At 36.4% G+C, this 27894-nt stretch overlaps 1 protein-coding gene and 1 long non-coding RNA gene across 6 annotated transcripts in view; both read left to right on the top strand.

Moving 5' to 3' along the window:
- HS2ST1 (heparan sulfate 2-O-sulfotransferase 1) overlaps positions 1-27894 on the top strand; it is a 203882-nt gene that overhangs the window by 11877 nt on the left and 164111 nt on the right. The gene's annotated exons all lie outside the window — the stretch shown is intronic.
- Positions 5184-27264, top strand: LOC122436733. Its single transcript, XR_006268092.1, has 3 exons — positions 5184-5194; positions 6277-6279; positions 23334-27264. It is a non-coding gene; the product is annotated as an uncharacterized LOC122436733 (long non-coding RNA).

Below are 27894 nucleotides of genomic sequence, written 5' to 3'. Positions count from 1 at the left end.
TGGTACTCTTTTCCTTCATCCTCAAGGATGTCTTTTGAATTACTTGTACTGAAAGTTTGGTGGTGAGCTCTTTTTGCTTTTGTATGTATAAAAGGTGTGTATTTACCTTAATGTTTATAAGAAATTTTTGTTGGGTATAGAATTGTAGGTTGACATTTTCTTTCTTTCAGTACTTTAAAGCTGTTGCTTCATTGTCTCTTGGCCTGCCTTCTGTGTGATGAGAAGTCTGTCATTGTTCTTATCTTTGTTCAGCTGTACATAATATCTTTTCCTTTGACTGCCTATGAGATTTTCACTCGGTTTTAAGTAGTATACTTCATATAATTTTTATGTACTTCTTTTCCTTCAAAAATTCAGGTCACATATATATATTGCCTACATTTAGTTTGTCATAACAGTACAATGATATTTATTTTTCCCAGTCTTTCTGCTTTTTGGTATTTTTAAAGTTACTGTGTCTTCAATCCACCAATCCTTTCTTCTGTAGTATGCAATTCTGCTTTAAATTCCATTCAGGGTATTTTTCATTTCAGTTATTTTTTCCATTTCTAGAAGTTCATTTTGGATCTTTAAAAACAAAAGCAACAAAGAACTTCTGTTTGTCTCTTTAACATGCCTTTACTTTATTTTGTTGAACAAATGACATATTGTTATAATGATTCTTTTGATGTTCTTATTTAGTGATTCTATCATCTGTGTCATTTCTGGATATTTTTCTGTTGGTTTGCTTTTTTCTTCATTGTGGACCATATTTTCCTTCTCTTTTATATGCCTGGTATTTAGGTGTTAGATATTTTCAGATTCTTAAACATATTTGTAAGCCTTGATTTGGGACACATTCAAGTTTCTTAGAAGCAGTTTGATCTTTCTAGGGTTGCTTTTGTGTTTGTTAGATGGGATCAGAATGTATGATTAACTTTGCCCTACCACTGAGGCAGTAACCTTGCAGTTCCTTTCAATACACCCAGTACCCTGTGTATTTTAAGATTTCCCCACCCTGGCTAGTGGGAATGCTGGTTGAATGAACCCCAGAAAATTTTCCACCTGTCTCTTTTGGGTGGCCTATTAGTTTCTTCACGCATATGCACTGGTTGGTACTTGGCTGAAAATTCTCTTCTTGCAGCTTTGTCTTCTTTAGTATTCTGCCCAGCATAAGCCAGCTGCCTTGCCCTCCCTGAAGTCCCAATCCTGGCCCCTTAACTCAGGGAGACTTTTGGACTCTGAGTTCCCCTTCTCTGTACTCTAGCCTGGAAACTCTCTTTGGAGAGTCATATGACTCAATTCATTTCCTTTCTCTCTTGCAGTGACCCCCATTCTATACAGATTTCCTGTCTAGTGTCCAGTGTCTGAAAGCCTTTTGTTATATATTTTATGTATTTCAGTTGTTTCAGGTGGGAGGATAAATCCCTTGTTACTCCATCTTGGCTGGAAATGGAAGCCAGGTGGCCTAGTTATCTCTGATTGTGTGTCCCTAGGTTGACTTAGGGGAAAGTAATAAAGTTGGATAAATTGAATTATATTTGACAACTAAAACTAATATTATAAACTTAAGGGTGAAATAATGTTTTATTTTTCTCTATTTCCTCATAACTTCTAGCATGGTATTGCACACAGGCCCTTAGTAAATTGTTTGTTCCAAGTTAGAGGCAAGTTTTAGTCCCAATAGCTGGATCTCCTCACGTCCCCATTGAAATTTCAAGTGGATGTCAGTTATATCTTTTGCTTGTTACCAATTTTACTTAACTTCAAGAAACCAGTTCTTACTGCATCCCTTGAGATATAGCTGAGTCCAGTGGAGGCTCTTTCAAACTGGGCAGTGAAGTCTCTGACTCTGGAAGAGCTTTCTACTTTTCCTGTCAGTATGCTTCTGGAGCTAATTGGTCATATCCTTGCTGGGGTGGGTGGACGCATAGTCCACTTCATAGGCTTCTTTTTGTATTCCTATTGTAATACCCCGATTGCAAGCAAAACAGTAGAGAAGGAAATTTTAAGGGATGTTGATACCAGTAGTAACTGTAATCATTGTGTGTGCTCAGTTGCTCAGTCATGTCTCTTTGCGACCCCAGGAACTATAGCGCCCCCAGGCTCCACTGTCCTTGGGACTATCCAGGCAAGAATGTTGAAATGGGTTGCCATTCTTTCTCCAGGGTACCTTCCTGACCCAGGGATCAAACCTGCATCTCCTGCATTGGCAGGATTCTTTACCACTAGCGCCACTTGGGAAGCCTGGTCATTATGTTGCATCAACAGAAAATGGACCTAGTTTACCTTAAGATGAACATTATTATTATAGTTACCAGATTTTCAACTTTTCATGAAATAATTCTTGCTAAAGGTAGTTAGGTTGTACCGAATCCTTATGAGTACTATAAAATATCAGGGACAGCCATTTTTTTTAAATCGGAGAATAATTGCTCTATTATTATGTTATTATGATGTTAGTTTCTGCTGTACAGCAGTGTGAATCAGTTGTAAGTATACATCAGTCCCCTCCCTCCTGAGCCTCTCTTCCGCCCTCCACCCCCAGTCCCGCCCGGCATCACAGGCCCAAGCTGAGCTCCCTGTACCAATCGACCGCTTCCCACTAGCTCTGTTTCACCCACGGTGGCATGTATGTGTCAGTGCTGTTCTCTCAGTTCCTCCCACGGTCTCCTTCCCCCACTGTGAGGAACAACCACTTTTAATTGAAATTGTTGGATTCTCCTTTTGGGAGATAGTGGTTTGAAAATTTGAAAATCAATTTGGTACTTATGTAGCAATTTAAAACTGAATTTAGAGGGAAAGAAATGCCATTTTTTCTAAATTCCAATAGAATTTAGAAATCATCCATTGTCACCTTATCACATAGCACCTTATATGTTTCTGTTATTTATTTCTTAAGTTTGTAACATAGCTGAAAATAAGTGATTTGTACAGTTAAGCACAGAGAAATGAATTTAGAGACTCATTATATGTTGTCTAAGTTGGAAAATACCTTAAAATTTTACTCAGTATGTTTGCAGAATGAAGCAAAGGGGCTATGCAGGTGCAGACTAGCTCTTGGCATATTTATTTCTAATTATAAATTATGCTTGAGTTGATTAATGAATGTAATTTAGGGCTGTTATTGGTTCATTGATAACATCCTCTTGTTATATATTCTCTTTATGCTTTGAAGCAAAGGAGTATAGGAAATGAACTGATCAATGTAGTTCTTTTTCCTGGTAAATAAGTCAAAAAGTTGGTATCCGAGTCTCCATACTTGTCTTTAAACAATGACTCTTGTATTGTTTTCTGTTACTATTGTGCTTTCAAAATAATACCTTGTTACAGTATACTTTTATTTTAGTTAATGGTAACTTAAAAAAATAAGCTAGTTGCATAGCATAAACATTGTAACTAAAATCATAATGCAAAAAATTCTTCAATAAAGAGAGTTGTGGGACTTCACTGATGGTCCAGTGGTTAAGACTTTGCCTTCCAATGCAGCGGGTATGAGTTCAATCCCTGGTTGGGGAGCTAAGATTCCACATTTTGGGGGGCCAAAAATCTAAAACATAAAAAACAGAAGCAGTATTGTAACAAATTCAATAAAGACTTTAAAAATGGTCCACATCAAAAAAACAGAGTTATAAATTCTCCCTATTGCTGTTTTTTTTCCCCTCAAAGAGCTTGATGATTAATTAGGACTATTTATGGTTCTTTAGATTCCTAAGATGTGTAATATAAAGGGACAATATCTTAAAAATTTAGTGATAAATATATTTAGAGTATTTAGAGGAATATTGGAGCTTTGAGTAAATTAAGTTGTTGGAGTTAAATAAAATCAATAAAATCTTCCCTCAGCCTTGTATTTGTTAGTAATTTCAGCTTTGCCTGTGTCTTATTGAAACTAGTTCAGCAATCAGTTTTGACACAGTGGTTCTTAAATATGACTGAGAAATTTGTGATAATTTTGTATTTGAATATTAGAAAGCTGCTTCCAGTTGCCAGCATTTTTTTATTTCATCATATACACCCATCTCTGTAATAAAGTGTTGCATGTTCCCAATGTGTTATACATCTGGCGGAAAACCAACTTAGTTCAAATTGTTTCCTCCATAGAAGAGCTGATTAGAAAAACTGACTTGATGTATCTTAAGGTATGTTTTTGTAGGCAACTTCTTCATTTTGTTGAAGAGGATAGAATAAAAACCATTCATTTTTGTCCTCTAGAACATAAATATCTTCTTTTCATGTTTTGAAGGTTAAAACAGAAAAAAAGCAAACTTGTGATGCTATTTTAGTTCTCAAAATAGGTTTCCCAGCGAGGAAAATTAGGGGTATGTATGACTTTTGCTTCTGAACCTGGGAGTTGTTAGTGATGATAGTTTCTGTTTGGCTTGGGGTGAACCTGTCCAGGAATGTCTGATCCAAGAGATGTCATTATGTGCCTTTTTTTCTTTTGCCCTTGGTTGGAATTCTGTGACTGATTAAGCCTGTGACTAGTTACAATCTAGTCTTGCACATGACCGCTTCCCTTTGGTCTTTTGTTTTACTTGTTTAGAATCTTTCCCTGTTTTGCCTGTGAACCAGTGTTTCTTATGTGGGTTTCTGCCTTTCCCTACCAATGGCAAGTCGTCATGATCTCTAAACCTACTGTATCAGACCGTGTACTGAGCATATTTTTAGTGTTTTATAAATACAGAACTTATTTAATATGAAGGGTGCATATTCTACTATCCTCAGAGATACTGGGAAGAACAGTTAATCCTCAAATGGTAGAAAGAATATGAAAAGGTTTGTAAACTATAAAAACTACAATTTAAGTTGTTGTGATAATAATACATCTGCTTGCTCTTTGATGTTGTCCTTTGGCTTAATGTAGTTTAGACTTCATTTCTTCCTGTGGTAGGCTTATCTCAAAGGATCACACTTGTCTGATAACGGTTCAGATAAATGATGATGTTACATGAGTTATAGATTTGACATTCAGTTTAGCTGTTCGTTTCTTTTCCCTCTTAGGATGGAGTAAAAATCTCTATCAATTCATATCATTATTTTCTCTTAAAGGTATAAATCTGTTTACTTTCCTATAAATTATAGAAAAGTTCTGGCCTTTTAACATGACCAGACTTCCTTCCCTCTTTCCTACTGATCCTTGCCAACTTTGCTCTTTAAAGGTCTGTTTTTTTAAAAATGCTAATTAAATTTGGATTGTGAGAGGAATTTCAGTGTGTGTGTGTATGCACATGTATGTATGAAATTACCCCTTAGATTCTAAGTACTTTTCTTTTTGAAAAGCATTAATGATGATCAAACTAGAGAAGGAAAAAAAATGTATTTCTCCACCATGGAAAAAGTTTTTGTGGTAGTTCCTTTATTGTCAGTTTTCCCACAGTGATTCATTGTCATCTTCTCAAATAGAGGGAAAACACCTGTTTTGAATCCTTAATTTTAACTTAGGAATTTCAATTTTTTCTTTTTTTTTTCACTTGGATGTAGAATAGAATAGAATAGGTTGTACTTTTACACTAATTGCTGGGATTATGAGAATCCCAAAGAACAGAATTCTTGGCTCTTACACAGCTTCAAAGGTTTTTTTTTTTCCTTAACTCAGGTCAACGTTACTTGCCAGCCTGCAATCAGAAAATTTGGTAGGCCTTTGTGATAGAGGCTGTGAGAAACAAACTAGTGCAATCACCTCTTTGATCATATATTATTACTTTCTTTTTTACTTGCATTAGCATGCTGTTCTTAAGTATTGGTCAACATTGCTGAAGGTTTGATATAAAATTGTGATATACAAGTTCGTGAATAAGCAGTGATTTTTGATTTGCATATTATAGTAGCTTTTATGTTTATGAAACATAAGACTTTATTTTCTTAACTGGCAGTGAAAATATTTTGACCAAGATGCTGCATTTGTTAGGGGCTCTATTTACTTATATTGTAGCTGTACCTTTAAGACTTAATTTATTTCTTAATGAGTTTGTCAATCTAGAATTGAGGATGATAGAATTGAAGAACTCCATAAACCATTTGCATTTCACCTAACCTTCCCCTGTCTTCTTATGGAGTTATTCTCTTTTAAAAATGTTCTTTGAGAAGAGAGGTAATTCTAAATAAGAATACTAAGTCTTACTTAAATAGTGTTGAATACAGTTAAATGTTTGCAGCTGACTTTCTAAATTTGAGTTATATTATACACTTTTTCCACATTTATTATTCATTTATCTTGTCCTGAAAAATTGTTGAGGAGATTTCCAGATGTACATGTAATACAGAATGAGGGAAGAAGGCAGAATGAAGTAGGAGAAGGTATTTGTGTAAATATTAACTGCCATTTTAGGTTTCTTAGCCCATTTTCTTTTGAACAGTTTGGGAAAATTAGAAGTCTAGTCATGAGAACTGAGACCAGGATATTGTAGCAGAAATTATTTGTAATAATGCTGTTCTTACTGGGAAGCTCCAACTGTGCTTTAAGTTTGTTTCCAGTGTAAAATCCATCAAGGTAGAACTTTACATATTGATTACTAATTACATTTTGACAGAGAATTTGAAGCCATGTAATTATTTGAAGAAAAATTTGTATATTGTATGTAAGTAATCTTTTTCTTTGATGGTTTTTAATTTAAGAAAATCTGATAAAGTCGTTTATGGCTGATTAATGTAGCCTGCTTAAATAAGAAAAACGTGGATTGAGTTGACATTTCTGAACTACAGCATTCATGTGTGATTTAAAGTAAGTGCTGTTAGATTAATATTAAAGTCTAATGTGAAATTGCCAAAGCTTAAATTAAAGATAGTTTTGAAGAGAGCTGGTGTCTTTTTTTTTTTCTCCAAACATTCTTCTGGTTGTCCATGGTATAGTACATAAAATTAAATTCAAAGCAATCAATCCTTCATGCTCTCCCTAGATGCTTTGTTAAAAAAAAAAGTAATAAGACTATTTTCATAATTTTCCCTAGATAGTGGTTGGCTTTTTAATTTGGTTCGTAGTATTTTTATATATGCAATAAATTTGGTTTTGAGATAGTCAAAATCATTAATCTTTTGGGTTTTTTGCCTTTAGTTATATGTCTTAAATGAAAATCACCCATGTGTGTTAGGGGAAATCTAAAAACCATTGTTAATTTTCAGTTTGTTCAGATTTTTTCTTGTTGTGAGAACAGTGGTAATGACTTATAAGCACTTACATGTCAAACCCTTAGTGATATTTTATGAATTGTGATGTAATTTTATTCACTTCTCTGTTGGCTTTTATTTTTCAGTCCATTCTTTTTGGATTTTAAGTTTGTAAGGGTGTAAGGAATAGGGTGTGCTTCTGGGCCATCCTGTTACACTGCTTTATCTAATAATTTTTGTGTTAGGGTTATGTTACTTGCATTCTTAACAGCCTTTTAGTCTTTAGGGTTAATCCTTCCTGCATGGCTCTTTGCTTTATATGTCTATTTGTTTTTCCATTTGAACCTCTGAATCATTTTATTAAGTAAAAGAAAAAAGCATTAGTATTATAAGCAAAACTCCTTAAGATTAATAATATGATTAGAATGATAATGTTGTGTTTGGACTTCCGCATCTGGAAAGTTATTTCTTTTTATTTAGTCAGGTCTTCTTTTACATTTTGGAAGTTTCTACATTTTTTTAGTATATTATTTGTGGGAAAGTGGTTAATTTTTTAACCATGGTTGCAGTCTTTAACAGTTTTCTTAATTCTGTGTCATTCTTATATTTGTCCTTGTCAGGTTGCCTTTCCTGTTACCTTGTGCCTATATATCCCTTTCAAATCTGAGCTGATCAGTTAGTTTTAGTAGCTGTATTGTTTTCTTTGAGTGCTTTTGTCTATTGCTTTAGCATTCACTGATACCTTCTCCTCTATCTTTCTTATTTTATTTCAGATACTTCATTGAGTAGAAGCTGTGAATACCAGACTTGTGCTTCTAGATCTTAATGTGTCGAATCCTTTGAAAATGCATTTTGTTTTTGTCATTAACCTCATCTACATGTACATTCAAACAGCAGTCATTCTCTTGAGATGTACCTAGGTCACTTGTTAAATGATTTTAGCTTTGTATTCCTTATACTGAGTTGTTGCCATGGTAATACTGCTCTGAAATCTTCTGGAAGGAAAGGTAAGATTATATGTTGATTTCTTCCAGTCAAATGAAAGGTACATTGGTGGAACAGCGTATCTAAAGTGTATTCTGTTTTATTTTTAAAGAGAAACTGTATGTAGAGACATCTTTTTTTCAGAAGTTCTGCACTAAGTTAATGAGAAACTGGGTGAGCTTATTGTAAACAAATTGAAAATTTGAAATTAAAGTGTATATAGACTCATATGGGAATGGGATATCTTCTAGATTTGATTAATGCACTGTTGCTTAATTTTTTAATGAGAATCTTTTTTCTTAATAGTTAAAATATCAATCACCTTCAATTAAGTTGCTGTGAATAATTCTTCTTGTCCATTTCTTTTCAGTTTTTTCATTCTCTTCCCTATTGAGTTCTTTATACTTGCTCTCTTTCGGCAGGGTTTTTTTTGTGTGTTTTTTTTTTTTGAAAGCGAGGACTCCCTGTGTAGCTTTTGTGATACCCCAGTTATGAAAAACAGTGGGATAAATGTTCACATGTTATAACTTCCCTTGTTTTGGCTGAGGTGGTGTGGATTAGTAAGACAAAACAGAACAACGGAACGGTGAATGTTGGCAAGTGTTCAGATATTTTTTTTGGTCCTCAGTCTGAATGTTGGCAAGTGTTCAGATTTTTTTTTTTGGTCTCAGTCACCTTGGCTCGGTTAAGTACCTGCTTATGAATTAAGTTTTTCAGTCTTAGAAATAAGGAGTTGAGAATAATGTGTGGGTAACTGATTAGTTTCCATCTCACAAAGATGTTGGATGGCTTGTTTCTTAGAGAGTCTAGGAAATGTCAGAACAGTATAAATGCAGGCTACCAGCCTCTACTTTGTTGTATGTAGTACAACATACAGCATGTATGTATGTATGTACCTTGTTCCTCTTTTAAAGAGGAAACTGCATTTGAATTTCTGTATGGTTTTTTCCTTGTAATACTAGTTAGTACCTGAATATATGTAAAACTTAAGTGTTGGTTTTTAAAAAAGATATATATATATATACAAAATTGTGAAGTGTTTATGCAAGTAGGTTCAGTTGAAATTTCTTGCCATATAAAATGTGTAGGAGGGCTTCTTGAGGTTTGCTTTCAGATGTGCTGCTTTTTTCATTGATAGGGATGAGTTTTCATCATTATCGCTTGGACTTTTATTTTCGTTAAGGACAGGCGTGAAATATAAGCCTTAGGCAAAGTAAATGTTTCATCTCTCACTTATTTCAGGGTAAAAACTAGTTGCAGGTGTGTGCAATCATCAGTTGTATAGAAAGGTGTTTTCATCCCACTTCTATGGCTTATCTCTTGTATCTGATGGATTTGCAGTGTTTGTTTTTGTGATGGAAAGTTCACTTGAGCTCAAGTACAGCAGGATCCTAGGCACGAAAGTTCCTGTCTGTTGTACCACAAAAAAAGCAGACTGCCTAGTTTTTTTTGCTCCATATCATGTGTGTTTGTGATTTAGTGGGGTACCAAAATCAGGTTTATACTGTTAGAATCTTAGTGTTGTGGTTCTCAACCTTAATTACTTGTGGGAATTACCTTGGAAATGTTAAAAAATGCTAATACCTGGGTCCCACCCTTCAAAGTTTCATTTGATTGGTTTGGGGTGTGGCCTGCACCTCAGTTCCCTCAGTGATGTGATTCTCTTGTGCAGGTAAGGTTGATAAGGTTGAAAGACTCTATTCTAGGGACTCATTCTGAATCTACTCAGTTCAGATGTATAATAGTTTTTGTCATTTTTTTAAGCTCCTCAGAATTCTTGTCATAGTTATAACACTAATATGAATATTTTAAATTATGTTTTTGAGTTTACCATGGTCACCTTAAAATTGGCATTCTTATTGCCCAAATTTTGAACATTGGTTGCCAGGTTTGATCAAAAGACCAAAAGGCTTAACAGTTAACTTTAATAGTGAATTGTTATTTCCTTCAAAATATGGGAAATAACAAGATCTGCCGAGAAATAACTGTTTTCATGGTCAGCCCCACAACTTATGTAATTCAGGGAGATGAATAAAATCCCAGTCAGTCCATTTCTTGCTGGCAGTATTTTTTCACAGGATTTTGTAAATACACTATGTGTATTCTAATCGTTTTTCCCTCAATCTCAAAATCTGAACAGAGATTTTTGAAGTTGTGTGTGCGAACATTACTAAAAAAGTTCATCATTCTAATAATTACTGCTTACTAAAGGTGTGTGTTAAAGAACTTCTTGTGTAGGTAACTTCTCATATTCAGATTCAGTAGGCTATACTAGAAAGTCCAATTAGATTTAAAGTTATATTTAAAGTTCTATTCAGAGTAATTGATGTCACTTGGGTAAAGGCTGTTGGCAGTCTTATTTCAGCATATTTGGCTATGAGAAAATTAAACTAAAATTCTCATATGATTTTGGAAAATGATGACTATTAAAAACACATCAAAAGGTAGAAAAGCTGCTCCCACCTTAATCAAAAGTTTGTGGCCCAAACATCTGTAATCTGCTGTAAAACTGTAAAGAAAATGATACTAAAGATAATTTTAGAAGTGTTTCCAGAGACAGTTACTGATAAGGTAATTCTTGGCAAAAATATGTCATAATTTGTATTTGGATGCCTGTTTTCAGGAATCTTTCCTACTCTGCACTCCCAAGATTTACCTTCCTATGAAATGTATAATACTATCAAACTATGTCTTCTTTCCCTTTGACCAAATTGCTTATAGCTATAAAGTTTTCTGTGGTGGGGGGGGAGCAGTGCGTGGGGGAGGTGGAATAGGTGAGTTGAGAGACAAAGTAATTTTTATCATTTCCCTCCCAACCATATACTTAGTTTATAGCCTGTGTACACACCACTTGGATTTATTGAAACAGTAATTTATTTTCACATTCATAATAAAGCCTTAGAGATAGGTCAAAGCCTTTTCACTGAACTTACTTCCCTCTGTTCTTCTGCAGAGGTAACCACTGTGTGGGGTTTATCTTTTCCAGAAATATTTTCATAAACCAAATATTTTCATAAATCTTAAGTAATAAAAGAGGTGAAATTTAGGCGAGAAATGTTTATGAGCAGAAACTTGATACCCCATTGGAGGTTATTAATTAGTGATGAAACCAATTCTGCATATAAACTTTTTTCATCTTTTTGTATATGAACATTCAGTATTGACAGTTAAAGACTTTCCTGTTAAAAAATTGTAAAAGCTTGAGAACCTAAACTTTAAGGAGACACAAAGGATTAATTCTGCTTTGTTAAAATCTACTAATGTGTGTCGAAATGTGATTATGGCTTGTTGACAAGGAACATTGGATGAACAGAATCCAGTGTTTATGAGACTAGCTTGTTGGCAGGCACAATTAACGGTGCCCACACCACTGAAACCAGCCAACTCTTTTATCTTTAGTAAATTCTCTGTCAAATAAGAGATCAGTCCCTTTAAATTTTAGATAATGAATAGAATTCATTTAGACTTTAATTTACAGTGCACAGTTAAAATAGGGTATTGTTGATTGGATTATCTTGGTTCTACATGCTATTCTGTTTGGTTCACATGAAAAGGACTGAAGTAATACTAAAGAGGGTAGAACAAAGATTGAACATCTTTTTAGAGTTCAAAATATGAGTAAATTATTTTAGAAATAATGGAAATATTTTGTATTATTTATAAGAGAACCAAGTGCTTTTGTGAGGGCTATATTTCTGGGCACTAACTTAGGTATTTATTTGTGGGAAATGGAAAAGGATCTGTGTATGGGCTGAAGGCAGCGATTTCCTACTTCAGGCTGAGGCAGTGATTAGCTCCCACCCTCTCCACACCCCTCCCATTCATCTCAGAAGAATGAGCTTTTCTCCATTTGATAAGGTAAGATTAGTGTCATACTCTATTTAAAACAGCAGCAAAATAACCTTTCTCTTATTCCCCTCTTCCTGCCCTCCCAATTGGTTTCCCTTCTAAACTTTATGTTGACTTGAAAACTAGGAGTCATCCTTGACTTTTTCCCTTTATATATAGTCAGTCATCAAACATTGTGGCTTCTACTTCTTTGTCTTTTCCAGTCTTATATTTTAGCCTTACATTTTATAATAAGCAAGAGATGTTTGAGGTTTCTTCCAGTTTTAAAATACTATGGTGACCCTTAATATCTAAAATTAACTGTTGAAGTATAGTATTAAAGCCTTTTTGAAGAAATATTAATAATAACTCTGAATAAAAACTATAAATTTTAGATCAGATTCCTCTTAAAGTATCCTAAAATTTCAGAATAAAAACATTTAGAAATTTGTACTTAGTGTGAGTCTTAGTGTTAAAATTACATATGAATCATTGAATATTTATCAGTAGAGCTTAAATGTTTAATATTGAGCTTTACATCTAACTTTTTCTCAAGAAAAAAGTTCTTACTGAATAAGAAGAGTAAATTTAGATTCTTAATCAATCAGCATCCAGGTAGGTGGGACTAGATTTCCCAGCCACTGATGCTGAGAGAACCTGGTATGTTCAGTTCAGTTCAGTTGCTCAGTCGTGTCCAACTCTTTGCGACCCCGTGAACTTCAGCACGCCAGGCCTCCCTGTCCATCACCAACTCCCAGAGTTCACCCAAACCCATGTCCATTGAGTCGGTGATGCCATCCAACCATCTTATCTTCTGTCGTCCCCTTCTCCTCCTGCCCTCAATCTTTCCCAGCATCAGGGTCTTTTCAAATGAGTCAGCTCTCCGCATCAGGTGGCCAAAGTATTGACGTTTCAGCTTCAACATCACTCTCCTTTTGGATGGACTGGTTGGATCTCCTTGCGGTTCAAGGGACTCTCAAGAGTCTTCCCCAACACCACAGTTCAAAAGCATCAATTCTTCAGCGCTCACCTTTCTTTATAGTCCAACTCTCACATCCATGCATGACTACTGGAAAAACCATAACCTTGACTAGACAAATCTTTGTTGACAAAGTAATGTCTCTGCTTCTTAATATGCTGTCTAGGTTGGTCATAACTTTCCTTCCAAGGAGTAAGTGTCTTTTAATTTCATGGCTGCAATCACCATCTGCACTGATTTTGGAGTCCCAAAAAATAAAGTTTGACACTGTTTCCACTGTTTCCCCATCTATTTGCCATGAAGTGATAGGACCGGATGCCATGATCTTAGTTTTCTGAATGTTGAGCTTTAAGCCAACTTTTTCACTCTCCTCTTTCACTTTCATCAAGAGGCTCTTCAGTTCTTCACTTTCTGCCATAAGGGTGGTGTCCTCTGCATATCTGAGGTTATTGATATTTCTCCCAGCAATCTTGATTCCAGCTTGTGCTTGCTTCCTCCAGCCCAGCGTTTCTCATGATATACTCTGCATATAGGTTAAATAAGCAGGGTGACAATATACAGCCTTGACATACTCCTTTTCCTATTTGGAACCAGTCTGTTGTTCCATGTCCAGTTCTAACTGTTGCTTCCTGAACTGCATACAGGTTTCTCAAGATGCAGGTCAGGTGGTCTGGTATTCCCATCTCTTTCAGAATTTTCCACAGTTTATCGTGATCCACACAGTCAAAGGCTTTGGCATAGTCAATAAAACAGAAATAAATGTTTTTCTGGAACTCTCTTGCTTTTTCAAAGATCCAGCAGATGTTGGCAATTTGATCTCTGGTTTCTCTGCCTTTTCTAAATCCAGCTTGAACATCTGGGAGTTCACGGTTCACATATTGCTGAAGCCTGGCTTGGAGAATTTTGAGCATTACTTTACTAGCGTGTGAGATGAATGCAATTGTGTGGTAGCATGAGCATTCTTTGGCATTGCCTTTCTTTGGGATTGGAATGAAAACTGACTTTTTCCAGTCCTCTGGCCACTGCAGAGTTTTCCAAATTTGTTGACATATTGAGTGCAGCATTTTCACAGCATCATCTTTTAGGATTTGAAATAGCTCAACTGGAATTCCATCACCTCCACTAGCTTTGCTTGTAATGATGATTCCTAAGGCCCGCTTGATTTCACATTCCAGGATGTCTGGCTCTAGGTGAGTATGAGTGATCACACCATCGGTATGTACCCAGTGATAACAATTTTTAATTCAGACTTTTTATTTCTGAACACTTCTTACAAAAGATTTCAAAAATTACTTTGAAAAATTTAATGTTTGTCATTTCTTTTGGGGGGATCCTAAATTATGAAAAGAGACTCTCTAAGTTGGCCTTAATGCAAATATTAGAAAATTAAAAAAAAAATTTTAGTGGAAGGAGATGTCTGGGAGAGATTATAGGAAGCATAAACAAAATTTTGAGGTTAGGTAGCTTCTGAGGTTTTGACTTTTGAGGTAGGGGGTAAAGTTGAGTATATAAACCAAAATGGTGCAAACTTGCCAGAATGACATTACTTTGACCTAGTGATTTAAAAAGTGAAACATTGTTAAAAATTGATTTTTTTTTTTTTTAATGTGGGAAGCATACTTGCTTGAACACTCTTGTGAGTCTTTTCCTCCAACATAGCTATCAGGAACCATGCAAAATAATATTTTTAATTCCCCAGGCTTTTTTCATAAATTCATTAATTCAAGTAGTCATGAGGCAACTCCTGTCTGTATTCTGGACATTCTGGATATTTTGCTGTCTTCGCCCTGCTTTCAATATAAGTTTAGTTTCACAATGAAGATTTTTTTCTTTTAGCCTATTACTAGTGTTTGAATTGATATTTATACTTTCTACAAAGCCAGCACCTGTTCTTACAGTCGTCTAAATTTTCTTAGGGGTTAATAATTTGTCTCCCTTTGAGCCCCAGCTGCAAGCACCCAGGGGTCTGACTGACTTTCTGAAAGGAGTAGGTATTGGAAGTTCTCTTGAAAGGGGATGGGATTTGATCAATAGTTCTAAGAATGGATAAGAATTTGCCAGGGAAAATTCAGGCACAGAGAATGACATGATCAAAGGCACCTAAGGTATATTCAACATTTGAGATGTGATGTGGCATGTTAAGAATGTACAATTTTGTTAGGAAATAGTAGGATACAAGCGGGAAGTTAAAGGAAACGATCATGAAATATCACAAATTCCAGGTCATTTAATAATACTACCTATCGTTTATTGGACATTTAAATGTGTCCAAGTTTGTTAGGCCCTTTGTGAAATAGTCTCATTTAATTCTTACAAACAGTCCTGTGTTGCCTTTTAACTAGGTTGAAAAGGCTCAAACACCTAATAAGTTAGATTTGAATCCACATCTCTCAAAATATGCTGCCATGTTAGTCCTCTCTAGGTAAAGTTGCCTTGCAGTGACCTGTAGATTTTATACAAGAACTTTGCAACATCTTGAACTAGGTGACATATTGGCCTGAGGGAAGAACCATGATTATTAAGATGCCTAGCTTCGGAAGAACTTCAAATATACACGACTACACTGCTTCACATATACACTGCTACAGGAACATGAACATGAACTGATGGCCCACAGGAGGAGACTGTTTGGATAACAAAATACCCTCTTGGTAGCCAAGGCTCTTCGAAAAACAAAAAAACAAACAAGAAAGTCTGAGACAAATGGTCAGACTGGTATGTTCAGGGATACCCTCATTTGTCTATACACAAATATTTGACAGTTTAGGTCTGGGCTGAAAAAGATCAGGTTTTAATAATGTGTCTAATAACTACCTCTTAGCTCCGTGAATATAGAGCTGACTTATATGTATTTGTTTTGTTTTCTAACCCAGAGGTAGCATTGTTTGCATATTAAAGGGATGTCAAACTATTTTTGTTATTGTTGTTGTAGTAGGTGAATATCCTCCATTGAATCACAGCAGTTTTAGTAACTGGTAGCATGTGAGTTAAAGAATTTTACAGGTGAAGGGATCTTAGTAATTGTCCAGGCGAGTCTTCTTAAACAGGTCAGGCAAACGAAGCATGGAAACAAGATGATGTGACTGAAGTTACTTATTCATTTAATGCTGTTAGAACTAGAATTACAACTCTTTTTTATCAAATTGTACTACCTCCAGTGTTTATAAGAGGGTCACCCTAATGATAGAAGTCTCTTACTGTTCATGAGGATGGACTCCTAAAGCAATGGTTTTACCAGGGTGAGATGTAGGTTGCTATATCCGACTCTTCTGGGCATGTTTCACAAAGTGCATATGTTGACTGCTCTTCGAAAACCACTTGGCTAGAGAGTCCATCATATCAAGAGCATCTTTAATCATTGAGCATATCTCTGTGGCTAGAAAAATGGAAACTATTACTGTGTTTTGGAAGTAGGTATCTAGAAACCAGGTAGCTTAATAATCTAATGGTAGCTTTGTAGACAGATGCCGTAAAATTATCCTTTCCATTGCTCACAAAAGACATTTGATTGGATTATCATATATATTCTGAAAACCTAAGTAAGAAAATTAGACTTGTGAGGCCTTTGACTGTTTCACATGATTTCTTTTATGGATATACAGATTCTGAGATTTCATTGTAAACCAACAAATTAGCCTGCCGGAGTTTTATGGAAGCTGGTAAGAAGACGTGAGTATCAGCGTTTTTGCATGAGTTTGCTGAGCTCCACCTGCCATAGATGACATGAAGCGGGCTGGATGACATGTGCACATGAAGTGGGGTGCATTATTGGAGAGGACCCCTTAACTTAGGGAGCACAAATTTTGCTTTAGAGAAACGTACTCTTATCTTCCAAGGCTATTAAAAAAAATAATAAAGTTTCAGAAGTGTGACCTCTGTTCACTTTTTTGTTGTTGTTGTTGACTTTCTTTTTATTTGAAGAGATACTTTTGTTGTTTGCATGTTACATACCCTTGTAACTATAATAACCATAAAGTTAACTCTATTAGTTTTGATGAAGGGTGTTCTGGTTAATTGGATTTTCTTTTAAAATATTCACATTCCTTTATTCCAAAAGAGCACACCTGATTCTGTTCTCTCTCCCCTCTCTCTCTATCTTGAAACAGTTTCCCTCTGTGTTGTTTTGTTTTATTTCAGCAAATACTTGTGTGCCTGTCGTGGACCAGATACTTGTATGCTAGCAGGGTATATACAATAGAAGATTGCATGTTCTCTATTCAGAACTGTTACATGCCATCTATTTTTGTTTTTATTTAATCCTCACACCAGTCCTGCACTAGCTGAGGGAAGGAAATATATAGGCTAAAGGTTCAGAATGGTTTTCCTGGGAGAGTGAAAAATATTCAAGGAGTTGGAAAAGACAGGTAATAGGCAAAAGAGTATTTCAAGAAGAGTAATACATGTGAAGGTCCAGGAGAGTGAGAGAGAAGGTAGAATTGTGAGTACTTCATGATATTGATACTTTTTTTTAAAGAGTTTCAAATTCAAACCTGTTGAGGTCTTTGCAAATTGTATTCTGTTAGGGAGTGAAGTTCTGCTTTTATGGATCTCAGTGGGTTGTGCTTGTTGTATGTGAAACCTTTCATGCAGACTCTTAAAATCTCTTTTTTGGGAGGAGAGGATGGGGGAGGGGGAGAGATTTCACTATATATCTTTTAGTGTTAGAATGCTGCAGTATTAAAGGTGTCAGTTTTTGGATAAGATTGCTTATGAGTTTGCTGTTTAAAGGATAGTTTTCATTCCTGTATAGTTGTATATCAGTTGCAGAATTTTCAAAATAGCTTTATTCAATCAGACCTCTGTATTTGCCTGTTGACCAGAATTGTGGTTTGTTTTTCATTTGAAAGGCTTATCACTTGCTCCAGATACAATATGGTTCATATTAAGTTATCCGTGACAGTAGAGATTAAGTAAAGTTTCCCTATGCCATTTATTTTTAATCAGGCTAGTGAAGAGTCTGTTGGATTACAGACCATGGGTTGCGGAGTCGGACACGACTTAGCGACTAAGCAGCAGTAAAGGTGTTGCTAACTTTTTAAAAGCTTCTAGCTGTTTGAGGTTTTCAGTAGCTATTGGTTTCTTCCAACTAATGCTTTTAATGTAGTATTAAAATTTTTAGCATATTAAAAAGTGATTCAGTTAACAGTTTAGCTGACCCTAGTTTTTCTAAGTGTATTTTGTTAAAGAGAACTCTGCTCTTATTACAGGGTTAATTTCATCATAAAACCTTTCTTAGAAAGGTGTACTCTCAATTAGAGGGTCATTGTGAGGATTAAATGAAGATCTGTATAAATTACTTTATGTAATATAAAAAGTTCCCAAATGATAGTTACTATTACTCTTGCCATGTTACTGTTTTTTAAAAGTTTGCATTGCATGTGTTTGGATTTAAGTGGTGAATGTGATAAAAAGTTGAGAGATTGGGCTTCCCAGGTGGCACTAGTGGTAAAGAACCTGTCTGCCAGCGCAGGAGACATGAGAGACGTGAGTTACAACCCGGAGTCAGGAAGATCCCCTGGCAGAGGGCATGGCAACCCACTCCAGTATCCTTGCCTGGAGAATCCCCATGGACAGAGGATCCTCGCGGGCTTCAGTCCATGGGGTCGCAAAGAGTTGGACATGACTGAAGCGACTTTGCAGGCACGCATAGTCTAATACAGTACATTAGCCACATATGGAAATTTAAATTTAATGTAAAATTGTTTTTTGCTCCTACTAACCACATTTCAAGTGCTTGATAGCTGCCTGTGGCTAGTAGCCAATATTGGTGGTGTAGAACCTTTTCATTGTTGCAGAGAGGTGTACTGAACGGTGCTCTTCTAATAGTGATTTTCAGTATTTTTTTTTTCTGCCAGTTAGTTGAACCCTTTATTCCTGAGATTTTAAACAGAATCCCATATAAAAGGTAGTGAGATGCAGAGATGCCCTTCAGGAGATTTAAGAATCACTCCACTACTTCACTTTACCTCTCCTTGGCCCTCACAACACAGGTTACATAGTTGGAAAGTGGTTATTTACTTTTTTTAAAAATCCAACTAATATGTCAAGAATTATAGAAGTAGAATAATCTGTAAGTAGAATATGCACTACAGAAATAATTGATTCAGAGAAGATGCTGAAACCACTGGATGAAAGATTGTGAGGACAGGATATGGAGAAATTACTGGTTACCCAACCAAACAATCAAACACTGTAGCGTGAACTGATATTATATGCATCTTGATGTGATGCACCAAGAAGAATAAAACTTCACTCAGGTGAAATTTCTGCCAGTTTTTTAAAAATGATAATTTAATGAAGAAAAAAAACCAGGGGAATCCAAGTAGGGGATCTTCTACAGAACAATTGGCCTAGACTCGTGAAAAAATATTGGTAACATGAAAGATTAAATAAATGGGGCAATTAAAGGAGACTAATGAGACATGACAGTTTAACTGTGTTGTGTGCTGAGCCCATTTTAGATTGGATTGGAAGATAAAACATAAAGGACAAATTTGGACTGATTGGACCAATTTGAGAATGGATGGTAATAATAGATTTTAATATTATTATGACTGTGGAAGAAAATGCTCTTAGAGAAGTACATATTGACATATTTAGGGGTGAAATGTCATGAAATATGCAACTAACTTGAAAATGGTTCAGCCAAAAAGAAAAATAGTGTGTATGTATAAAAAGAGAAGGCAAATGTGGTAGAATGTTAACAGTTGGTCAGTGTGGAATACTCAACCTTTTTGTAATGTTCAGAGAGTTTTTTCACTGCCACCCCCAACCCATGAACTGATTTTGCCCTTTTGGGGTCATATTTTCCCCACTGATACTGAATGCTCTCAATAAAGGCTGTAAGGGTGCTCATCATTCTATTTTCTTACAACCTTTTTTTTCTAGGTGTGAATTTTTTAAAAATATAAAGTTGGAGTAAAAAAGGTTGCTTCTTATTTTGTCTGTTTAGCAGACAATTCCAGGAAATTCCCCTCTGTTTTTTCTGCTTTGTGATAGCAATGGAATGGATTTGTGAAGTTTCAGTAGTCCTTTCAATGGAAAGTGGTATTGAACTGAACCTCAGATGAGGAGTTGTAAGTTGATTTAGCCAGTGAGTAGGAAGAGGCATTTCAAGCAAAGAAGCATTTTACGTAAAAGTATTTTAGTTTATGTATTACATATATGTTTATATGTAGTTTGTATGTTTTGGTGTTGTTTCACCAGAATTTATTCACAGTAGATTATTCAGATTTGTTCTTTTTCTTTTAGGGCAAATTGCAGTGCATGTAAGAATTGTTTGTACGTCAGTTCTCTTAATAGCACTTTCCAGTGACTCAGATGCTCGGAGTCTCAACAGGTAGGCAGCTGCAGGTAGAATCAATTAGGGATTGCCTGTTTCAACCTTTTTAACGTTTTGTTGACCACCTAGATTCAGATATGTTATGCTTTGTAGCAAATAATATTTGGGTAAGGTTCTGAATTGGGATTTTAAGATAAAAATACATTTATTTCAAAATAATGTATCCATGAATACTTGGGTCAATAGGCTTGCTAAACTGGTTATTTATACATTGTTAAACTAATTATAAATATCTTATACACTTTAAACAGTATGTATTTAATCCCCCTTCTCTAAGAAATTGACGATAATTTCACTAGTAGGATTGGCTGTGTCAAAGACCTAGTTTGTTTTATTCTGCTGCTTCTTATGTATGTTGAAAGGCATTTTCAGGCTTCCCCTGTGGATATCTTACTGGAAAATAAAGTAGATGAAAAAGGAATACAGTTTTAGGATCAGGGTACAATATAAATTAGAAAGTCAAGACTATAGTAACAGAACACATGTTAGAATTCTTGAACATTTCTAAAGCTGAGCTGGAATTTTTTTTTTTTTTTTTTAGTTATAATTTACTTATAGTAAAATGTGTAAATCTTAAGTGTACAGCTTGAGGATTTGGGGCTGGGAATTTGATTCTGAAAATTTCCTTCTATCTGAAGCCAAAAATAAAAAGCACTGGTTCCTTGGAGAGGGCAGAATTTTTCCTTGTGCGTATTTCTGAAAGAAACTTCTTGAATGGAATCTCATAAAGGGAGTATTGAGTGATGTGGGTTTCACAAAGCTCTTTTCTTACATCATCCTTAGTGAAAGCTAATGTCATGATTCTTAGGTGTAATTTTTTTATTGGGGGTGAAGGTTTGGGATCTAAATAAGTAATCCTTATTCAAAAATAAAACTTAGAACATATCAAGAAATGATTGATACCTCTCTCTCTCTCTCTGTATGTTTGTATACATACATGGACACACATTCTCTTATATATGTATGTATAAAGGTTTGTGTAATATTTATTATATATACATATATATATATAATTTCACTAAATCTCTTTGATAAGAATTGGGCAAGGAAAGAGCTTGAGTACAATTATTTTGGGTAAACTAGGAGTGAATTTATTGCTTTAAGAAATAAATACATAAGAAGATAATTTCCTTTTCTGGAAATTCAAAATTTTTAAATTTCCCTTTTGAATCCAAAGTCATCCCACATTCAGAGGAAAGTAGGCCATTAGAGAATCTGCAGGTAAAGCCAGGATTGTTCTGAGGGAACAGTTCTTTGTCTGATTTAGTGTCCTCAAAGTTCTTTAAAACATAGATGGCCTAGATACTTCTGGCTGGAAGATAGTTTCAAACAAATATTCCCAGTTGGTCATCATGGCTAGAAAAATGTCAGTAATGCTCCCATAAAAATCTGGTGTTGAACTGTGTGATCCTACTGAAAGAGAATTGGTGGTAAAAGGAAATTTTTTTGCTTCAGATTATCGTCTTGTGATGCCTTTACTTCCAGTCAGTTTCTATGATTCTACTTTATGTTCTGCTGTCTTGAGTTATGATTTGGGGGAAAAAAGAAAAACAACTATCCTTTAGGTGTAAAGGATTGGTGTCTTTACAGAGTGCCACAAAGATTTTCCTACCAGGAAAAATACCATGGTTTTTCTTGTGGTATTTTAGTGGAAAATTCTTAAAGAGATGGGAATACCAGACCACCTTACATGCCTCCTGAGAAATCTGTATTCAGGTCAAGAAGCAACAGAACTGGACATGGAACAATAGACTGATTCCAAACTGGGAAAGGAGTACGTCAAGGTTGTATATTATCACCCTGCTTATTTAACTTATATGCAGAGTACATCATGAGAAATGCCAGGCTGGATGAAGCACAAGCTGGAATCAAGATTGCTGGGAGAAATATCAATAACCTCAGATATGCAGAGGACACCACCCTTATGGCAGAGAGTGAAGAACTAAAGAGCCTCTTGATGAAAGTGAAAGAGGAGAGTGAAAAAGTTGGCTTAAAGCTCAACATTCAGAAAACTAAGATCATGGCATCCAGTCCTATCACTTCATGGCGAATAGATGGGGAAACAGTGGCTGACTTTATTTTGGGGGGTTCTAAAGTCACTGCAGATGGTGATTGCAGCCATGAAATTAAAAGATGCTTACTCCTTGGAAGAAAAGCTGTGACCAACCTAGGCAGCATATTGAAGAGACGTTACTTTCTCAACAAAGATCCGTCTAGTCAAGGCTGTGGTTTTTCTAGTGGTCATGTATGCATGTGAGAGTTGGACTGTAAAGAAAGCTGAGCGCCAAAGAATTGATGCTTTTGAACTGTGGTGTTGGAGAAGACTCTTGAGAATCCCTTGGACTGCAAGAAGATCCAACCAGTCCATCCTAAAGGAGATCGGTCCTGGGTGTTCATTGGAAGGACTGACGCTGAATCTGAAACTCCAGTACTTTGGCCACCTCATGCGAAGAGTTGACTCATTGGAAAAGACCCTGATGCTGGGAGGGATCCGGGGGCAGGAGAAGAAGGGGGCGACAGAGGATGAGATGGTTAGATGGTATCACCGACTCATGGACATGGGTTTCGGTGAACTCTGGGAGTTGGTGATGGACAGGGAGGCCTGGCGTGCTGCGACTCACAGAGTCGGACATGATTGAGCAACTGAACTGAACTGATGGAGTGATTTTAAGGTAATTGAGATTGACTTAGTATAGTTATAACACATACAGTTTGTACTCAGGTGATTGATGTTAAGATCACCTGGATACAGTGATCAGTTAGGCATTTGTGATTACAAGTGAATTAGAAGTGAAAATCTGTGGTAATTCATTTCTTCTCTTCCAAGGTTGTGATTCTTCTCTATTCCTCAAACTGTAGAAAAATGAGGTGGTATAGAAAAAGGTGGTTTTGTTGTGTTTATTTTTGAACAAACTAAAGAGTAGGGTCTCAGTTTTTACCTTAAAGAAATTTCTGAGAAATTCTGAATACCTTTCTATATTCTTTTCTGTCAGAAAATGAGAAAAATTGTGTTTACTAAATCCTAAGGCAAAGTATCTTTTAAAATACTCTTCGCTTTTCCGGTAAGCGGCCTGAGCTGACCCCTAAACGTGGTGTGCTATTCACTCGACCCAGAAAACCCCACAAAATCATGCAAATCAAGAGGTTCAAATCTTCGTGTTCACTTTAAGAACACTTGTGAAACTGCCCAGGCCATAAAGGGTATGCGTATCCGAAAAGCCACCAAGTATCTGAAGGATGTCACTTTAAAGAAGCAATGTGCCATTCTTTCGTTACATTGGTGGAGTTGGTAGGTGTGCACAGGCCAAACGGGCTGGACGCAGGGTCGGTGGCCCAAAAAGAGTGCTGAATTTTTACTGCACGTGCTCAGAAATGCAGAGAGTAATCCTGAACTTAAGGGCTTAGATGTAGATTCTCTGGTCATTGAGCACATCCAAGTGAACAAAGCCCCCAAGGTGCGGCGCAGGACTTAAAGAGCTCACAGTCAGCCCCTACATGAGCTCTCCCTGCCACATTGAGATGATCCTTACTGAAAAAGAACAGATGCTTCCTAAACCAGAAGAGGAGGTTGCACAGAAGAAAAAGATGTCCCAGAAGAAACTGAAGAAACAAGAAACTTATGGCCTGGGAATAAATGCCGCAGAAAATAAATGCAAATAAAATAAAATACTCTTCGATAAATTTGTATTTTTTTTTTTAGTAATGAAAAAGTAACCATTGATTCAGTGCCAGCCTGAGTGTATGTATTGGTATATATATAAAAGGTATATATTGAGTTCAGTTTACTCATTTTTTATTGAAATATAAATGACATACAATATCATGTTAGTTTCAGTGTACGTTAGTGATTTGATATTTATATACATTTTCAAAATGGTGACTCTGGTAAATCTAGTTACCATTTGTCATCATACAAAGTTACTACAGTATTATTGACTGTATTCCTTACGGTGTACTCCATATTTCCATGATTTATTTGTTTATAACTGAAAGTTTATACTACTAATTCCCTTTACCTATTTTACCCCTTCCCCAACTCCCTATCCTGTAGTAAATAGCAGTTTACTTTCTGTACCTGTAAGTCTGTTTCAGTTTGATTTTGTTATTTATGTCCCTTTCAATTTCTTATGATTTTCCAAGTACAGCTCTTTCACCTTCTTGGTTAAATTTATTTCTCGGTATTTTCTTCTTTTTGATGCAGTTGTATATATGATTTTCTTTTTAATTTCTCTTTGTGGTATCTTGTTATTAGTGTCTAGAAATGCAACGGGCTTCTGTATATTAACTTTGTATCCTGCAACTTCGCTGAATTCATTTATTAGTTCTAATAGTTGTTTTGTTGGAGTTCTTAGTGTTTTCTATATATATCATGTCATCTACAAAATATAAACAGTTTTACTTCTTCATTTCCAATTTTCCTGCTTAATTGCTGTGGCTGAGACTTCCAGATTTATGTTGCATAAAAGTGTCAGGAGTGGCCCTTCTTGTTCTCAGTCTTAGAGGAAATGCTTTCAGCATTTCACCATTGAGTGTAAGATTAGCTGTGAATTTGTCATATATGGCTTTAATATGTTGAGGTTACTTTGTTGAGAATTTTTATCATGAATGGATGGTGAATTTTGTCAAAAGCTTTTTTGTACCTGTTGAGATGATAATATGAATTTTATTATTTACCTTGTTAATGTGGTATATTACATTGAATGATTTGAGGATGTTGAGCCATCCTCACATCCCTGAAACAAATCCCGCCTTTTCATGGTATATGATTCTTTTACTATATTGTTGAATTTGGTTTGCTAATATCGAGAGTTTTTGCTTCTATGTTTATCAGTGATATTGGCCTGTAATTTCCCTTTGTCATGGTGTCTTTGTCTGGTTTTGACATAGGGTTATACTGACCTTTGAAAATGAGGTTGGAAGCATTCCTTCCTCTTCTATTCTTTGGGAATAATTTAAGAAGGATACATATTAACTCTTCTTTAGTGTTTGGTAGAGTTCACCTGTGAACTGTCTGGTCCTGAACTTTTTTGTTCAGAGTTTTTAAATTACTCATTCAGTTTCATTGCTGATAATTGGTTTATTCAGGTTTTGTATATAGATTTTCAGTGATTCAGTCTTGGAAGATTGTCTGTTTCCTTACATTTATCCATTTCTCTTAGGTTGTCCAATTCATTGGGATGTGACTGTGACTAGCAGTCTCTTCCGAGTCTTTGTATTTCTGTGGTATCAGTTGTAACTTCTCTTTCATTTCTGGTTTTATTTGGACCCTTTGTTTTCTCACCAGGGGCGCTGGGGAGTGCTGCGTCCAACACTGGAGCTCTGCAGTTTCAGTGACGTGGCGAAATAGTGCCACACACTACAGGGAGCGTTTCCATGCCACCCCCCACCCCGCCAGCTGAAGTTTTTAGATTTGAAAAACTCCTCTCCTTCTCATATGGTCTTGGCACATTTTAAAACTGCTGTTTCACTGCGTTTCAGGGCATGAGAGCCTTTTAAGGGGAGATTCTCAGCTTCCTATAGCACTTTGGGACCCTTGGATATTAGCATCTTGTTTTCTAAGCCAGGCATTTTATGGCATCTTTGTCTGGTTTTGGAATTAGGGTGATGGTGGCCTCATAGAATGTGTTTGGAAGTTTACCTTCTTCTGCAATTTTAAGCCAGGCATTTTAAAAGTTTGTCCGGTATAGATCCCAGCGACTGGGGTGCCTGACGTGGTGTGCCAACTCTTCACCCCTCCGGGGGAAGTGCCCACCTAATGAGATCCCCTATTGCTGTGTGTAGCTGCAGATGAGAGGGTTTTGGCAAGCGTGTTTCTCTGCTGCTCTTACCCATTTTGATGTGGTCCTCTCTCCTTTCTTGTAGCATAGGTGTTCAGCTAGTTCTCAATTTCTTTTCATAGAATATCAATCCACGTGTATGTGCTCAGTCACTTCAGTCCTGTCTGACTCTTTGAGACGCTGTGGGCTGTAGCCTGCCAGGCTCCTCTGTCCATGGGGATTCTGCAGGTAAGAATACTGGAGTGAGTTGTCATGCCCTCCTCCAGCGGATTTTTCAGACCCAGGGATCAAACCCACGTCTCTTATTTCTCCTGCTTTGGCAGGCGGGCTTTTTACCACTAGTGCCACCTGGTTATGTCTGTGGGAGGAAGTAAGGCTCTTACTACGTCACCATCTTGAACCTCCAGTCTTGCTTTTACTGTTACATGGTTAGTAGCAGAGATATGGATAGTGATATCTTAATATATAAAGGAGGAGAAACTCTACCGTGTGCTTAAAGCTGCTTTTTTTAGTAGTCATGATGGATTTATACTGTTACATTCACAGTACAACCCCTTTGGAATGACATATATTTGTAGTATTAATGATAGTGTTTGTAAAGTACTAAATGAACTAAATAGCTAAGGTTCCGTGAGTCTGGGTCATATTTTAATAGATTCCCTTAATCTCAGTCTCATTGCAAAGAGAATTGTATGCATTCTTCAGTGATATAGTAAGATAATGTAAATGGCTAAGGAAATCTGGGTAACTGGAGCATAAAGAATATAAGTAGTTATAAGGATGAAATGAATATTCAAAAATGTATGCTATGACATGCAGCCTTAAAAGACTCAGAAAAAAAGACTTAAAATCCTCGAGTTTCCAAATGGCCAATGAGGGATTTGAAAAGGGAAAAGAGGGATTAGTGTTTAAAAGAGAAGTGGTGGGGGTTTTTTTTGCCAAAAAATACTTAACGGTCTTAAATAGTTGAGATAAGTGCCTAAATTAGAACAGCTACTTGTTCTGTAGAAGAGGATTATGAAATCACGCATTGCTAAAGGTCGTAAGTTTTGTAGTTTGTTTTTTTAAAATTGGAGTATAGTTGTTTTATACTGGTAGTTTCTGCTCTACAGCAAAGTGAATAAATCATACCTGTGCATATTTCCAGGCTTCCCTTCAGCTGGTAAAGCATCTGCCTGCAATGCAGGAGACCCTGGTTTGATTCCTGGGTCAGGAAGATTCCTTGGAAAAGGGATACGCTACCCACTCCAGTGTTCTTGGGCTTCCCTGGTGGCTCAGGAGGTAAAGAATCCGCCTGCAATGCAGGAGACCTGGGTTTTATCCCTGGGTTGGGAAGATCCCCTGGAGGAGGGTATGGCCACCCACTCCAATGTTCTTACCTTGAGAATCCCCAACGACAGAGGATCCTGGCGGGCTGCAGTCTGTGGGTTGCAGAGTCGAACGACACCGAGTAACTAAGCATAGCACAGCATATGTATATCCAGTCTTCCCAGCTGGCGCTAGTGGTAAAGAATCTACCTGCTAATGCAGGAGACAAGAGATACTGGTTTGAGCCCTGAGAGGGCATGGTAACTTACTCCAATGTTCTTTGCCTGGAGAGTCTTACGGACAGAGGAGCCTGATGGGCTACCGTCCATAGGGTTGCAGAGTGAGACATGAAGCTACTGAGCACACGCATACATATATCTCCTCTTTTTTGGATTTCCTTCCCATTTAGGTCACCACAGGGCTTTGAAGAGTTCTCTGTGCTCTACAGTAAGTTCTCATTGGCTATTTATCTGATACACAATGTTGTATATATGTCAATCAGATCTCCCAGTTCATGCCACCGTGCCCTTCCACTTGGTATCCATAAGTTTGTTCCCTATGTCTGCTTTGCAAATAAGATCATCTATTAG

Source organism: Cervus canadensis, chromosome 2 (assembly GCF_019320065.1).
Source record: "Cervus canadensis isolate Bull #8, Minnesota chromosome 2, ASM1932006v1, whole genome shotgun sequence".
Lineage (NCBI taxonomy): Eukaryota > Metazoa > Chordata > Mammalia > Artiodactyla > Cervidae > Cervus > Cervus canadensis.
Note: the sequence above shows the minus strand (reverse complement) of the source record. Positions and strands in the feature narration are given on the sequence as shown.